General features: G+C 36.6%; 1 protein-coding gene across 2 annotated transcripts in view; it reads right to left on the bottom strand.

The window, feature by feature from the left end:
* The window catches only part of Smox (Smad on X protein), a 37,496-nt gene extending 32,547 nt beyond the window's left edge, over nucleotides 1–4,949 (bottom strand). The window contains exon 1 of one of the 2 annotated variants that reach the window (XM_089089891.1): nucleotides 4,853–4,949. The gene's annotated coding sequence lies outside the window, so the exon portion shown is untranslated. Of the gene's footprint in view, nucleotides 1–4,774 lie in introns of both variants that reach the window. The other variant, XM_089089890.1, reaches the window with a different exon arrangement.
* Nucleotides 4,950–9,492: the final 4,543 nt, after the last annotated feature.

Genomic DNA, 9,492 nt, shown 5'->3' with positions numbered 1-9,492 from the left:
TTGCTGCTGCAATTCTCACTTTTGCTTGTTTTATAATAACATTTATTTGTGCTTAATTTTCATCAAGTAGCCCCTTAAATATTTTTTCCCATGCCCTTTGCTTTAGGTTTTTGGATACGTCTTGTCACATTTGATGGTCCGGGCTGTTGGACAAAAATTTCTTCTTGTTGTTCAAGTGACACATCTTTTTCAATTGTTTGAAGTTGGAAATGAACCTCATGTTGTTTGTACTTGGTTTAAGCAAATGGACCTCAAACTAGAAGTAGTGCCTATGTAAAATTACAACTTTGTAATTGGGTTACTTAGTGTTTCAGCTACTGTTGGCATGCTCTCTATGTCTTTTGGAGCTGGATGTGCTTTTATCACCTTCTGCTTCAGACTTCTTCTAACCGCAGTGCTTCCAGGCACCAGAATATCTATGCAGCAAGCTTGTATATATTGATTTGCATTGTCGTTTGTCTTTTAACCACAGCCTCTTCTTGATGTCATTTGCATAGGTTCAATACAACCTCTCTGGGAAAATATTTAAATTCTCCCTTAAACTTTTCACCTATTTAGTCCATTTTTGTGAACAGAAACTTCAATTTGCCAGTATAAAAAAAAAAAAAAAAAAAAAAAAAAAAAAAAAAAAACTATGTAGCCAATTTTGAGGCCAGGCCCCAGCACAGCTACATGGCAGGCTTGTTTATATTGATTCTTGTTGCTGCTTGTCTTCTAACTGCAGACAATTTGAGCTTCTTCTTGATGTCATGGCTTCACCATAGGTTTGATACAACCACCCAGGGAAAAATAGAAATTCTTCCTTAGAGGTGTAACCTTTTTCGATTACTTTTGTGGCCAGAAATTTTAATATGCCAAATAAAATAAAAAGAAGAAAAAACTATGCAGGCAATTTCGAGGCCAGGCCCCAGCACTTGGCATGCAGCAGTTTTAACTGCAAATTTCTTTGTTCTGACTTGCTTTAATTCTTGCTGCTGCTTATCTTCAGACTGGATATTTCTTTGTTCTTCACTTTTGTTTGTTACTCATTGTAATTGTTGCTGATGCAAGTATTCTAACAACATATTTCTTCTAACTGGATACTTCCTTGTTCTTCAGTTTCAATTTTGATCTGCTGTAATTGTCATTGTTGCAAGTAATCTAGCCATATATTTCTTTGTTCAACAGGGTCTATGTTATTCATTTATCCTCTAGGCATTACAAAGCTGCTGAAAACACCTTTTGCAAAAAGACTCATTACACTTGGTATTTCACCCTGTTTCTTGTATAATTTTGCCTTCATCACACTGAAAACAATACAGCCACTGCTGAGGCAAATAATACATATGTGTACTCTTGAAATGTATTCATAAATATGACAACACTCATGAGATTTTATTTCTTCCAAAATTAAAGCTCTTAACAAAATTTTCTCAAACTTGTGACCAATTAATCTTTTTAGGCCAGAAAAATCCTAGGATCTTTATACATCATTTTTATACAATGCTAAGAAGGGCTTATGCCAGATTTGTCTCTCACTGACTCAGACTATCTGTCTTGGCTTTTTCTATAATTAATTAAAAAAAACTTTTCCCACAAAATAAGTTTTTCAAAGAAAATAAAGAACTCCATTAAACAAAAAATGAGCAAAAATAAAATCAAATTACCTACCAAGCATGAAACTACCACAAATCAGCATCAATAAATAAATGAAACCCAAAACAAACAGAAATTACAATAAATAACCAAGTCAAACTCAAAATGAGCAGAAATTAACATAAGTTGGGCTCAAAACTCCTATACCTTCCCAAGGCCAGAACAAAATTTGCACTAGACTGAAAAAAATATAAATGTTTTTACTTTTATAACTTTAATAAATCAAATAATATTAACATTTTGATTACTAAATATCAGTATATGTATATTAAACTGACAATGCATTTTCATCTGTAATTGGAGAATGGTTCTTATGGATCATACATACTTTATTGTCACTGCTACCAAGTGGGTATAAATTGCATCTCTCAAGCAAATCTCTCTTACAGCATGTTACATTGTTATCATAGACACTGAGCAAAACAGATCCAGTAGCCTATGGATGTTGATAGCACTCTAAAGTGCAAATTGAGAGTTTGAGAGGAAAGCAGACATACAGCACAAAAGAGGTTTTGTGTGGTCCTTTAAGGTTTGATAAAGAAAATAATGCTAGAAATATATTCAGTGGAAGCAGAGCTTTCAAACAATATACTGCAGAAGAGGTTTTGAAAAAAAAACCACCCATTTTGTACTTTCTAAGCCTCCACAATGGCCAAGAGAAAAAAAAATGAATGTAATCATGCAACACCTTGTTTGAAAGCTTTTGACAAGAATATTTAAAATATCAATGTTTTTAACTACTTGCATAGAATTGGCATTTTCTTTTTTTCATTGGGAAGCCCTTAGGGATGGAAAACTTCCTAAGGATGGAAAACTGCTTCATTTAAGATATAGCTTACCTTACTAGAAGTAATCTTATGGTAAATTTTTACCAAATTATATTATTGACTTATGAATAAAGTGAATATACTACTTGATGCCTTTTTATGCTCTTTCTAAATATAATAATCATTTTTTGTTGGAAATGAATATATTTGCAGATTAAGGGGGGTGGGGGTAAAGTTTAAACTTACCTCCCATTTACATTAGAAATAAAATTTGCCCCCTCCCTCATGTGAAAATATATACCCTGAATTGGTATATATAGGAATGGGGATGCAATTTATTTCTGACAAAAATGATTATTATATTTGGAAAGAGGGTTAAATTCTACTTAAGCTACTTTTGGCTATCTTGGAAAGGGGTTAGGTTAGGAAAATGAAACTTTCAGGGATGGGTCTACAGGCTAAAGTATGTCCTGGGAAGGTACTTTGAAGTACCCACCTCCACTCCACCTCTCACTCTAGTGGGTCCTGAAATTTGCCTACATGACAGGTCTATACATATTGAAATTTTGACAAAACAGCATTTTTACCTTAATTTTCAGTTATCAACTTCTTTTTCTCTAGGTTTAGTTCTGAAAATGCAATTCCTGTTACTTGAGTAGAATTTAAGCCATATGAAAATTTTTTCAAAATTTGGAAATGTAGGTTATTTGCATACCTTTAAAACCTTATAAATTGGAATTGAGTGAAGTTGTGAAGCAGTTTTTTTGTACTTCATTAAGTAGAAGAATATATTTTGCAAGGTTTCACTTTTATAACAAAAAATATTTATAAAGGTCATCAAAGGTCTGGACCCTCTATAGGGAAAAGGAGTGGAGATAGGTACTTCAAAATACCTTCCCAGGACATAGCCTACTTTAGCCTTTAGATCCATCCCTTAAAGTTTCATTTTCCTAGCCTAAATCCTTTCCAAGATAGCCAAAAGTAGCTAAAGTAGAATTTTACCAGAAAGAGCATAAAAAGGCATTGAGTGGTACATTCACTTTATTTGTAAGTCAATAGCCTAATATGATTTGGTGAAAATTTACCAATCTTTTTGTAAATTTTTATTGTTCTCAGTCTAACATAGTGATTGAGTGGAAAGTAGAGGTACAGGGCAAATGAGGCTTTGTGTTGCCCCTCAAGGTTTAGTTTAGAAAATAGGCTAAAGCTAGAAATGTGTTACACAAATCCAACATTGAAACAACCCAATTTATAGCCTAGTTGGTACATTAGAGGATCAATATCTACCAAATCATATTATTGAGTTAGGACTAAAGTGAATACACCATTTAATGCCTTTTTTTATGCTGATAACAAATATAATAGGCTAAGCATTTCTATTGGAAATGAATTTCAGCCCCCCCCCCTATATATGCCAATTCAGGGTTAGGTTAGGTATAGCCTATACAGGGGGGGGGCTGAAATTCATTTCTGATAGAAATGATTATTATATTCATAATCAGAATAAAAAAAAGGGGTAAAATTCTACTTTAGCTACTTTTGGCTATCTTGGAATGGGTTTAGGTTAGGAAAATGAAACTTTCAGGTATGGGTCTACAGGCCAAAGAATGTCCTGGGAAGGTATTTTGGAGTACCTACCTCCACTCCTTCTCCCTCTAGAGAGTCCTGAAATTTGCCTATGTGACAGGTCTATACCCATTTAAATTTTACCAAAACAACATTTTACCTTAATTTTCAATTATCAGTTTTTTTTTCTCTGGCTTTTGCTCTGAAAATGCAATTTCAATTATTTGAGCAGAATTTTAAGCCATATCAATGTTTTATTTCCAAAATTCAGGAAATGTATTTGCATATCTTTGAAACCTTATAAATTGGGATTGAGCAAAGTTGTGAAGCTGAAAACAATTTTGTTATGCTTCTAAGCAGAAGATGTATTTTGCAAGGTTTCACTTCTATAACTCACAGATTTTTAAAGGTCATCAAAGGTCAGAGCCCTCAAGAGGGAGAAGTAGTGGAAGTAGGTACTTCAAAATACCTTCCCGGGACAAACTTTAGCCTGTAGACCCATCCCTGAAAGTTTCATTTTCCTAACCTAACCCTATTCTGAGATAGTCAAAAGTAGCTAAAGTAGAATTTTACCAAAAAAGGCATCAAATGGTGTATTCACTTTATTCCAAACTCAATAATATGATTTGGTAGATATTGACCCATTAGAGATCATTCAGTGATTTCATTATTGACATGATGATTAGCAGTTCATCAATTGGATATCATGAACCAGGCTAGTCTATGCTGTCATAAGCCTCATCTTCTTTAGTTTAGACCTAAAGGAAACTAGGGGAAAAACACAAAGATCTTTATGTGATTCTCACCAAAATTCATGATCCTTCTTTATATTTCTTACTCTTTATCATTAGATTTACTAGAAGTTACAATTTATTTAGACCTACTCATTACACTCTAAAAAAGATTGTGTATTTAGTAGACGAAAACGGACAGTGAGCTTTTCAGAAATTCTGAAATAACTTCTGTTGATCAACCGAAAACATGCGGCCCGCCACCGAAAACATTTCAGTGACCTGCTGCCTGCTTTGAAGTGCCGCCGAATGGTCAACGGTGGCCCGTTAATCGCCGCTAAAAGCCAGTGTCCATTTGGCAGATCCTACAAATCTGCCATCTTGCAGAAAAAGCAGCGTCGAAGCTGCAAACTGCCAATACGGAACCGGAAAAGAAGTCTCCACTGAAATAAAATTTGCAGACTGGCGGTGCAGATTTGCAGAATCTGCCAAATGGAGACTGGCTTTAACACCAAAATACTTTTTGAGGTTATTTGTTCAACTGAATGGCAAATATAAGGCAAAATCCATTATTTAACGCTACATGCAAAAATTTTTCATTAGACTCAGAATGGTTTTACAGACTGTGCATTATCTTTCACTTGTTTACGTCCTCTTCTCTATAATTTAGCAGGGGTGTAATTTTCCATTACACCTACCCCCCAAAAGACCCAAAATTGGCCCCCCAACTGAAATTTAGTTGCTGCAAAAATCTTGTCAAAATTAAGATAAGCCTGCATAATTCAAGTATCCAGAGAAACAGGTCAGTTTTATTCAGTATATACTACGTTTAGAGGAGGCATACAACTAAGTTCCGAGCGTCAAATTCACGACTGCGATGTAGTGACGATATCACTCTTGTGGCTCACTGCCAAGAGAGGACATTCAACATAATCTGAATGAACTAGCAGCGAAATCTGCCCCTATGGGCCTGAAGATTAATGTTGACAAAATGAAAAGTATGTCAAACGGAGTTTTGACAACCATTGCAGCTGGCATTCAATTCGAAGGCACTGATATAGAAGAGGCGTTCTAGGAAAATACCCCCCCCGGTGAATACCCCATCCCCCGTGGAAAATACCCCCCCCCCCCCCGTGGAAAATTATAGGCTTTCCAAATTTGAGAATTTTATTTGAATTCTATTTTTTTATTTTCCGTAGGGAAGGAGTTTTGGTGCCTGTGTGTTATCAAGTTTACGGTGTGTGATACTCAAGACCAAAACCGAAGTAATCTCGTCTAATGTTGAAATCTTTCGTCCAGAGCAGAAATTGCAGTATCATGAATGGCAAAATGGAAATTGACTTTGAAGTGTTCTTGAGGGGATACCAAAGGTTCATCATCCACTTCGTAATGAATGTTTTTTCTTCTTTTTAACCGAGTTAGCAGGGTTTCTGTTTCAGATGTTGGTTGAAAATTTAGCTCCTCTACCATTCCTCTGGTGTCAACTAGAATACTTCCAAAGTCATCGGTACAACGTAACCTTTGCAAATACAATTTAGTTTTGCTTAGTTGATCTTTGGCAGCAGCCAAATCAAATTGTTTGCATTGTAACTGCTTACTTGTTAAGTTGATTTCAAAAAGTATAGTGTCCCATAAAACTACACTAAAAACAAAATTGTACTTTTCAATGATTTCTGCCAGACCTAAAGCTTAGACTTGCAAGTTGTTACCAGTTGACCCATTTGAAGAGGGATCTTCATAAATGTCCATTAAAGTGTTATGAGCATCACCCAGTTGATACCGAAGAGGTACGAGAGCATCTATTTGAGTTTCCCATCTGGTTTAACTAAGGGGCTTGAGCGTCAAGTTATTTACATGTTTTTAAGAGTATTCCAATGTTGTGTTGAAGCAGAAAAATAAACATAAATTTCTTGAACAAAAGTAAAGAACTTCGTAGCCTTCAAGATCACATAGCTACTCTGGGAGTGCGCATTGGCGGCCGCACCCCCTCCCTGCTTCCCAATCCCCGCACATAGCAGAGTACCGACCCACGCCTCTTCACCTTCCCCAGCATTCAACCGATACTGTCGAGTTTCGTCTGTCCCTCACGTCTCTTGTGCATTATTAATCAGTAAGTTGACCTGTAAACAGTAAATCAAGCTAATATTCATAAAGTTTTAATCTTAAATCATTTTTTCTAATTTTTCCATTTTTGTCACCCTCCCCAGGTTGCCACCCTAGGTGGCCGCCTAGTTTGCTTAGTGGATGCCCCACTAGGAGACACCCGCCTAGTTGGAGACACCCTCGTTCTCAACCTCAGTTAGCTACTGATAACAAATTACAACCTGAAAAGGAGGAAGGTAACTTTCAGCGTCGTGGATGATGTTCGCTTAGGAAACGTTGGAACACATTTACCTGTCTGGTCAGCTGAACCTTCCAGTTCTCGTTGTGAACTCCATGCAAGTAAAAAGGACTGTCGTCTAAACAGTTATTGCTGATATTGTGGTATTTTTGCCTGCTCCAACAAAGAAAAAACTGCTTTCTTGAGTATCAGAGGAGCAAAAGAGAAAAAGGTTCTAATAAATATTAGTTTTAGTTGAAAAGCTGTTGTGAAGCCTAATTCTTTTAATATAATGGTTGTTTTCAGCAAAGGTGTATTGCGTCACTAACAGACAGACGGGATCTGGAGATCCCATTTTGCTGTGGAATGAATGGTAAGGATTGGGTGTTTGGAAAAATACCTAAAAATTACTGAAAATTAGCATGAATAAGTTCCCAAAAGAAAAAAAAATATTTGTCATCTAGAAATAAATGCCGTCCTGAAACAGTTAATAGTAATTTCTGGTCGTTTTGAGTTTAAATTTTGACAGCATTTGTATCTGCCGATCTTAAGTTTAAAATTGCCTTTACTTTTCTTCGAAAAACTTCTTTTTTTGAAAGCTTTTTTTAAAATTGATTTTTGTTCGTTTTTGATTGCAAAAAGTTTCTAAAAATACCTTGCAAAATGCAAAAAGTTTCTAAAAGTTTTTAAAATTACCTTATTTCAAAATCAAACTTTTTTCAAAATCAAATGTTCATCAAAGTGTCAAAACTAGTATCAAAGTAACAATATCAAATTAAAAATGTGTCTGTTTCCACCTCCGAGTTTTATTATCTGATGTTTGAACTATTTTTAACAAAATGGCTATCTAAAAATTTTTATTGGATGGGTTTGGGGGAAAAAGGGCGTGGGGGAGGGGGGCTAATTGCCCTTTGATCTCTTTTAACTCTTTAAAAGTGAACTAGAACTTTCCATTTTCAATCAAATGAGCCCTCTGAAGTTTATACGAGCATCCCTTCTATAAGAACCATATATGCACCCAGGGCATAACTTACAACGCCTGTCCATAGGCCCTGAGGGTTGTGTCGACCCCAGAGTTTTAATATCTGATGTTTGAAACTATTTTTGACAAAATGGCTACCTCAGAATTTTCATCGGATGGTATTGGGGAAGAAAAAAGGCGTGGAGGAGGGAGGTGCTAGTTGCCCTCCGATCTCTTTTGATTCTGAGAAAGTGAACTAGAACTTTTAATTTAAAATCAAATGAGCCCTCTCTGAAGTTTATACGAGCATCCCTTTCATAAGAACCATATTCGGCCCCAGGACATGACTTAAAACGCCTGCCCCCGGGCCCTTGGGGGTTGTGTTGACAACGGAGTTTCTGTTATCCGACCTTTGACCTATTTTTAACAAAATGGCTATATGAAAATGTTTTTCGGATATATTTAGGGGAAAAGAGGCGTGAGGGGGGGGCGATAGTTGCCCTCTGATCTCTCTTAAAAATCAAACTATAACTTTCAATTTCCAATCAAATGAGCCCTCTCTGAAGTTTCTACAAACATCCTTTCCATAACAGCTATATATGCCTGCCGGGCATAACCTACAACGCCTACCCCAGGCCCTGAAGAATTGTGTCGACCCCGGAGTTTTTGTTATATGATCTTTGAGCCATTTTGAAAAAAATGATATCTCAAAGTTCTTATCGGATGGGTTTGAGGAAAATAGGGCGTGGAGGGGGAAGGGGGCCAGTTGTCCTCCGATCTCTTTTGACTCTTAAAACGTGAACTAGAAGTTTCGATTTCCAATCAAATGAGCCCCCTCCGAAGTTTATACGAGCATCTCTTTCATAAGAACCATATACTCCCCCACGACAGTTACCCCCCAGGCCCCGGGGGTCGTGTTGACACCGGAATTTTTGTTATCTAGTTTTTGAACAATTTAAAAAAATGACTCTCAAAAATAGTAGCGGGGGTTTTGGGAAAAAAGGGTGTGTGGGGGGGGGGGGCTAGTTGTCCTTCAATCTTTTGACTCTTAAAAAGTGAACTAGAACTTTCAATTCCCAATCAAAAAACCATACATGCCTTCAGGGCATAACTTACAACACCTTTCCCCGGGCCCTGGAGGGTTGTATTGACACCGGAGTTTTCTTATCTGACCCTTGAACTTTTATTAACAAAATGTCTATCTCTAAATTTTCATCACATGGATTTGGAAAAAGAAGGCATGGGGGGGGGGGCAAGTAATTGTCCTCGGAACTCTTTTGACTCTTAAACAGTGAACTCGAACTTTCCATTTCCAATCAAATAAGCCCTCTCTGAAGTTTATACGAACATCCCTTTCCTAAGAACTATATATGCCCAAGGGCAAAACACAACGCCTGCCCCCGGGCCCTGGAGGGTTGCGTCGACACCTGAGTTTTTGTTATCTGACTGTTGAACAATTTTTAACAAAATGGGTATCTCAAAATTTTTATCAGATGCATTTGGGGAAAAAGG

The sequence above is a fragment of the Artemia sp. Qi Xiang Cuo genome, chromosome 5 (assembly GCF_049724085.1).
Source record: "Artemia sp. Qi Xiang Cuo chromosome 5, ASM4972408v1, whole genome shotgun sequence".
Classification (NCBI taxonomy): Eukaryota; Metazoa; Arthropoda; class Branchiopoda; order Anostraca; family Artemiidae; genus Artemia; species Artemia sp. Qi Xiang Cuo.
The sequence above is the reverse complement of the archived record's forward strand: the minus strand, read 5'-3'. Positions and strand labels throughout refer to the sequence as shown.